The following is a 6,571-nucleotide window of genomic DNA, read 5'->3' as shown; positions in this document are numbered from 1 at the left end:
GCTGTACATCCACAGCAACACTACTTCCTTGCTGGTGAGCACTTCCTCAGAGCAATGCAATTACATCATGGTTTTGGGAGTGCTTTATAATGTTTGTATCTGACATCCCACTTGGATTAGTCTGTCAACAATTCTTGGTTGGGATAACCCCCTTGTGCACGTGGTGCTGGGTTCTATTCCTGAGTGAATCACTTAACCTCTCTGTCTTTTTCTTTCCATCCATAAAATTAGCATAATAATGCTAATTCATCACAGGCTATAGTTAGGCTCAATTAATGTTTGTAATGATCTCTGAGATTGTTGGATAAAACATGCTGTAAAAGTGTATTATTATTGTTAATAGAGCCTTTTGTACTTCGGCACTCTAACAAAGCACTACCATTGCTCACCAGCTCCTAAAATTTCATTGAAACTCTGAAGGACTTAATGGGATACAGCTTTCTGTTAGTGTGTCCATTTATCTTCCTGACTTATTCAAGCCATCAGAACAGTTTCAGTTCTGCAAATGGAAGAGCTATGGAATTTGTGCAGAGAGAAATTATGTAATTTATTTTCTAAGTGATCTGGGACTGAAAGCTTTTTAAACAGGCCCTCATTTACACAGACCTCAGTTCTGGCTGAACTAGTTCAGACTGCAGAGAGCTGTGATTTGTAAAATAACTTTTTTTAAAACGAGGTACCTGTCTGGTCAGGACAATAAATAGTCATAGCTGTGGAAATGATGGCAGTGGAAGAGAGTGGGAGTAGACAAATCTCACTCTGCTGTTGGAGGAAATGATCTGGGGTTCATCGTTAATGCTCTTGGGTCTTGGTTACACATACCAGGTTCAAAGTTGGAAGACAAAGGCTTAGAACTCCCCTCCCATTTGTCAGGAGCAGAGGAAGAAATGAAGGAACAAGCTTCCCAACTGAACTAATTAGGATAAATGGTTTGAGATCTGCTGGCCTCAAAGAGCAGCCCACATGTAGCAGCATATTGGACAGCTAAGCTTGAGCATGTGAGCCTGAAATGGATTTGTTGGTTACATTGGTTCTACATTTGTAAGATTATTTGGAGTTGTGAGGCAGTCATCTCTACACATGGGTTTTAAGCAGTTAGATTACTCTGTCCTGTTATGTGACATTTTATTTTATCAAATGCTAAACAGCTTTTGTGGGACTTCAAATATTTTCTCTTCTGGTGACACGTCAGCTTCTTATCCCTGCTTGTTCCAGTACCTGCATTATTCACAAGTGATTTCTTACTATTTTTAATAATGAGAAATGTGTGTTATTCTCATCTTGTTTGCTCTTGAAAATAGGCGGACAGTCCCTACTAAAGCTTTATGGAAAAAGAAAACCAACAATAATTGAGATCATATTCACAGACTGGTTCTTCTGAATGTCTTATGTTCCAGAAGTATCCTTAATCATGTGTTTCTAAAAGAAAGTTTTTGATTATTTGAAAATGTAAAATGGCTGAATAGAATTTAAATTGGCTACTTTGAGAAACTTCCTTTTTTTCCAACCTAATTTTTATTACCCTTCTTGTCTACTGTCTAGTATAACCAAGGATGATTCAGATAAAATGACTGTAATCTCTCTGCAGGATTTTATGTGACTCAGTGAAGCCTTATTCCATATCAAATCTTTGAGTCTGTCACTCTCTAAAAGAAAAGTTTTCTCCTTGAAACTGGAAGAAATAGGTGATGTGAACATGGATGAGCTGATCAACAGAAGCAAGTTGTGCTGTTTTGTACAGAGAAAAATAAAAGTGGTAAGGACTTAATAAATTTGATAAAAATACAATACTTACATTCACTAATCATGTGAATTGGCCAGGAGTGATAAGAGACAGAAATTTGAAACCTTTGTCATAGTGTCTGGCAACAGTTTAGAAAGCAAGTAGAACCTTAGCAGGTAGAATTAGATGGGGAGACCATGCTCATCAGTAATTAAAGGACTATTCAGAGAAAAACGAAGACAAAGCCACTTTTTATTGCTAATTACTTTGAGTGTCACATTATACAGAAATACAATCTATAAAGGTGAGTGCAAATATCTATAAAGGTTATAATTTTCTTGAGATTCCTTGGATGGTTCTACAGTGTTTTAAGACATTCTCTTTGAGTTTGTTTACAGTGAATCTCAGGTGTTCTATCCTTAAAGATTTCATAGTTTATAGAGTACTAGACTGTAAGTGGCTGTTAGAAGCGTTTCACAAAAAAACATCCAGCATCTCAGTGTATCTTAATACATGACTTGTCTAGGATCCTGCAGTGTAGGAAAGCCTATGCTTTTTCCTAATGCATGTTCACAACACATTGATACAATGGAGTATCTGAATACATTTCATAATATTCAGATACTTGCTGTTTTCCTAGATTCTCAGTACTTGCCTTTTGCCTTTAAATGCTGCTTTTAATTCAGCTGGGAAAGTCCCCATCTAACAGGAACAGCAGGAGTTTAAACTTGCATCTTAGATCACTTAGATATTATTTTTGATGGCCTGTTTATATAAGTGTGACAATTAAAAATGAAGTTGTGTAAATCATTCATAGGAATAACAAAAACCAACTGTTTTCTGTCCCAGCAAATAATGGAAGACTTCCTAGCCATACAGAGACACAGAAGGAATTGTGGGAAAGTCTGGGAAAACTGTCAGCACTCAACTGAGTTAGTCTGTATCCTTGGGGCAATTTAAGCTAGATGTGTACACAAAAGGAAGTCCAGGGCATATTGGCCCGATGAGGCATAAATGTGCTTTACTTTGGCTCTGGCAAGGCAAACTCTGGTGGTTTTATCATCAGTCCTTTTTTTTTTCTTCCCCCAGTCTTGTTTTCTACATCCCAACAACAACTAGTGGAGGTTTCAGTACTGAAGAAGGCAGCATTTGAGCAGCAGGTTAATTACTAGGCCCAGTGTCTGGGTATATGAATGTTTTCCTGAGTGTGTTAGGCCAGAGAATTTTAGTTCATGATAAAGGGTGTGGGGTTTTTGTTCTCCAAAATAACTCTGAATTTCAAACCAAGGCTCATCAATAATGTGTTTTATGCAATGGCACTAGTGGAACGAAGAGACAAACACAATTATTGCAGCTAAATTCAGAGGATGAAGGAGTCGTTCCAAGAACAGGTTTGCTGATAGGCTGTAGGCAGTTCTGGAATGCACTTTTAGAAACACCCACCCTGGATTCCCAGCTGTGCCTCATGTCCCCTTGTCATTGCTTTGCAGGGATGATGTCACCGAACAGTTGACTACAGTTTCTTGAGGGTTGGGGCTGATTCTGTCCCTTGATTGCTGTATGCTGCTCATTTATTTGACAAACAATTTTATAAACAAAAGAAACAAAACTATCAGTACTGAGGTGGGAATGAACCCAAGTGTAGGTATGCTTCTTCATTCACTTATTAAACATGTTCACCACTATTAAGCAGTAGTCCCACCTGCAGCATGTCTTCTATATAGCTGGAGGCACAGTTTAATCCCTTGGTCCAGCTCGAGCCACTGTCAAAGACAGAAGTGAGTTGATCCATATCAAATTAAAAGTGTTTGTCACTTCTTTCTCAAAGTCTCCTAGTCTTCCTCCAGATATTTACTGCTATAAGGTTAGTGCTTGGCAGAGTTCCCAGACTATCAGGCTGCCCTCAGAATTTCCTTCTTAGGAAAACAAGGTGTGGCAGTACTTTGAGACAAAAATCAGTACAGTTTTAAGGATTTCAAGTGAGTCTTTCTTTCCACACTCTACCTCCTTTTACCAAATGATTGATGTGGAGGAGTAGGACATTTCCTCTAAAAAACCATATATCATGAGGAGGATGCTCAATATAAAGTGATGTTGGAACTCTTCATTCCTCACCAGTTTTGATAAGCTATAGTATGTGAGGAGAGATAAGATGTTGTTGCACTCTAGTAGTGATAAATAAAGGAAGAGGAAGCATGTTTACAAGTAGGATGCTTGAAAGTGGGAAAGGCTGCAACACAAATAGCCTGTGAGATCCAGTGTGGATACTTGAAATAGGCTCACTTTAAGCTGATTGAATACAGAACCAACACAAGCTTATAGCCTGGATAGAGGTAGTGCTGCAGACACAGGGAATTTTGAAGTAAGGAATCAAGTGAGACAGTGCCTTGGGACTGTAATAGTTTTGGCACAAATCATGTTAGACTTAAATCCAAGTTGCTGACTGAGAAGTAACATTTAGTATTAATATATGTCAACCTTGAAAAATTGGGCTTACTTTCTGCAACATACAGGTGAAATTTTTAATATTTATTTATTTACTATGGCATGTACTGTGCAATTGTAGAAGGACTTAGAGACTGATTTCTGAGCTGAAATGATATTGAGTCTGAAGTAAAATCATTGCAAATCTAAGCCTGCAAAACTATTACTAAGCACTGAAAATGGCCCATTAAAGCAAGAGATACGCATAAAGATTTGGACAAGCTCACTTCCCTGTTCACTGTGTGTTGTTTATTCCTCTGCTGTGTTCACTTCCAGCAGGTTTTTAATGTTTCCTAAATCACACAACCCAAATCACCTTGTGTCTGTCCCAGAGCACTACTTATCTGGGTGAATGAGAATGCTGACTTCAAGAATGCAGAAACAGATATATTTATTGTGAGACTCCACTAAAATCAGTCTTTTCCTGGAAATCATTGCCTTAAATAAAACTACCACTTGCTTCTGAAATAATAATATCATACTTTAAAAAACTGCTCCATATAGCCCAAATCTTCTGTTCTTGAAATCTATAGGAACTTTGCCATGGTTTTAAACTAACATGACAATATACATTTGACTAAGAGATGAACATAAAAAACCCTCAAAATTAATCCATATTTAACATTCTTAAATTTGATATATGGTGGCATCTATATAATCAGACAGCTCATACTTTAAAAACCTCAAAACAAACAAAAAATCTAAATAAAGGCTTGCTAAAAGCCAAACTTATTTCGTAATCATGCATTGGAATAGCAGTTGTTTTTGCTGGTCTGATCTGCCTTTCTGTTGGCTGGATTCCCTTTCTGTGACAGATGTGCTATTTATGGAAGGGGATTCTGAATATTTTAAAGCACTGACTGTTAGGAACATCTCATTCCCAGACTTTAAAATGAAAGAGAGCAAAATGCCAAACAATTTCCCAAAGAAAAACCTCCAAATTAAACAGATACCTATTTAATCACTTAAAAAAAAAAAAAAAAAAAAACCAAAACAAAAAGAAGGGAGAAAAAAGCAAAATAAGATTGTCTGTTTTTTGATAATAAGTGAATACATACGTACAGCAGCCTAGTTTCTGCTGTGCAACATTTTCTGATTTAATGCAATACTTGATATTAATCTTCCCTTTTAAAAACAGGTCCTCTTTGGAGAAAAAAAAAAATCAGGTACACAGGTTCCCAGGGAAAGAATATGTGTTTGAAAATTTGGCTGCTTTCTTCCTCAGGCGTACTGGCAGGTCAAATGAAAGCCAGCGCTTCTCTGGACAAATCTGGTCTCACAAGGAGCTGTTTATTTCTGCAATTGGTCAGAAACCATCTAGAATTACTTATACATATGGTAAACAATGGTTACCTGAAGAAATCTTTCAGTGGAATATTTTTAGAGCTAACACATTAATCTTCACCATTCTGTTCTTGTGCTGGATATCATCTTGTGGTATTTGCAGGAAGAGAGATAAAGAACTGAGAGAAGTCACCGACATAGTGGTGGGGGGGGGGGATTTTGCTCTCTAAACAGGTATACCTTATGGTTTGTTTTACCTCACCTGGTGGTTTAGCCTTCTGGGAAGGTAACTCAGGTTACAGAAAACTGTAGCATGGGTCTCTCACTCTCCTTCTGGAGACAGTGATAATGAAAATAGCACCAGTTTTGCTTATTAGCCATTAAAAAAAAAAATCAGATTGGCAGTTTTTGATGCTTTTCTCTTTGCATATTTTTCATTATACATGCAGAATATTTTGCTGTATTTTTAAGTTTTCCAGATGATAACCCTTTTTTGACATGTACAAAAACCTAATTCCCACAATTACTCTTGCAGTCTCTGCAGAGGGTGATACCAATTTAACGTATGCGGCTGAACAACGTACATGCTATTAATCTCAGAGGGTAATAGAAAGACATTAAGTAGGTGATGTGAAATTTTTAATTATCATTATTATTATTACTATTATCTTTGCAGCTATGGTTTTATATTTCAATTTTTTTTCTTCAAGACGACAGCACTTTAGTATCTGCATTGACCTCCATGATGTCAGAATGTCATTGTGCAACCGTAGCTAAGAAAAGCCGCCGAGAAAAAAAAAAACAAAGGAGCTTTGCGCCTTCCAATAACATGAGATGTGCATATACAGTACGTAGCATTTTGGAATTTATACTGTGCTAGTGAGTTGTTGCTTTCAGTTTGATTAGACAATCATTGTTTCGTTTTCCTTGCTTTGACAGTGAGTATGCTTGCACGCTGCTTAAGTCTTCTTAGTGTTATCTAGGTCAGTGTACTTAGGATAGCTTTTATGTTCTGTGAGTCTGACAGATATCATGCTTGACAGTGATCAGCAGCAAATTTTGTTTTATTTGTTATATCTG

The sequence above is a fragment of the Pyrgilauda ruficollis genome, unplaced genomic scaffold (assembly GCF_017590135.1).
Source record: "Pyrgilauda ruficollis isolate IOZ18807 unplaced genomic scaffold, ASM1759013v1 scaffold36, whole genome shotgun sequence".
In the NCBI taxonomy this organism is placed as follows: domain Eukaryota; kingdom Metazoa; phylum Chordata; class Aves; order Passeriformes; family Passeridae; genus Pyrgilauda; species Pyrgilauda ruficollis.
Note: the sequence above shows the minus strand (reverse complement) of the source record.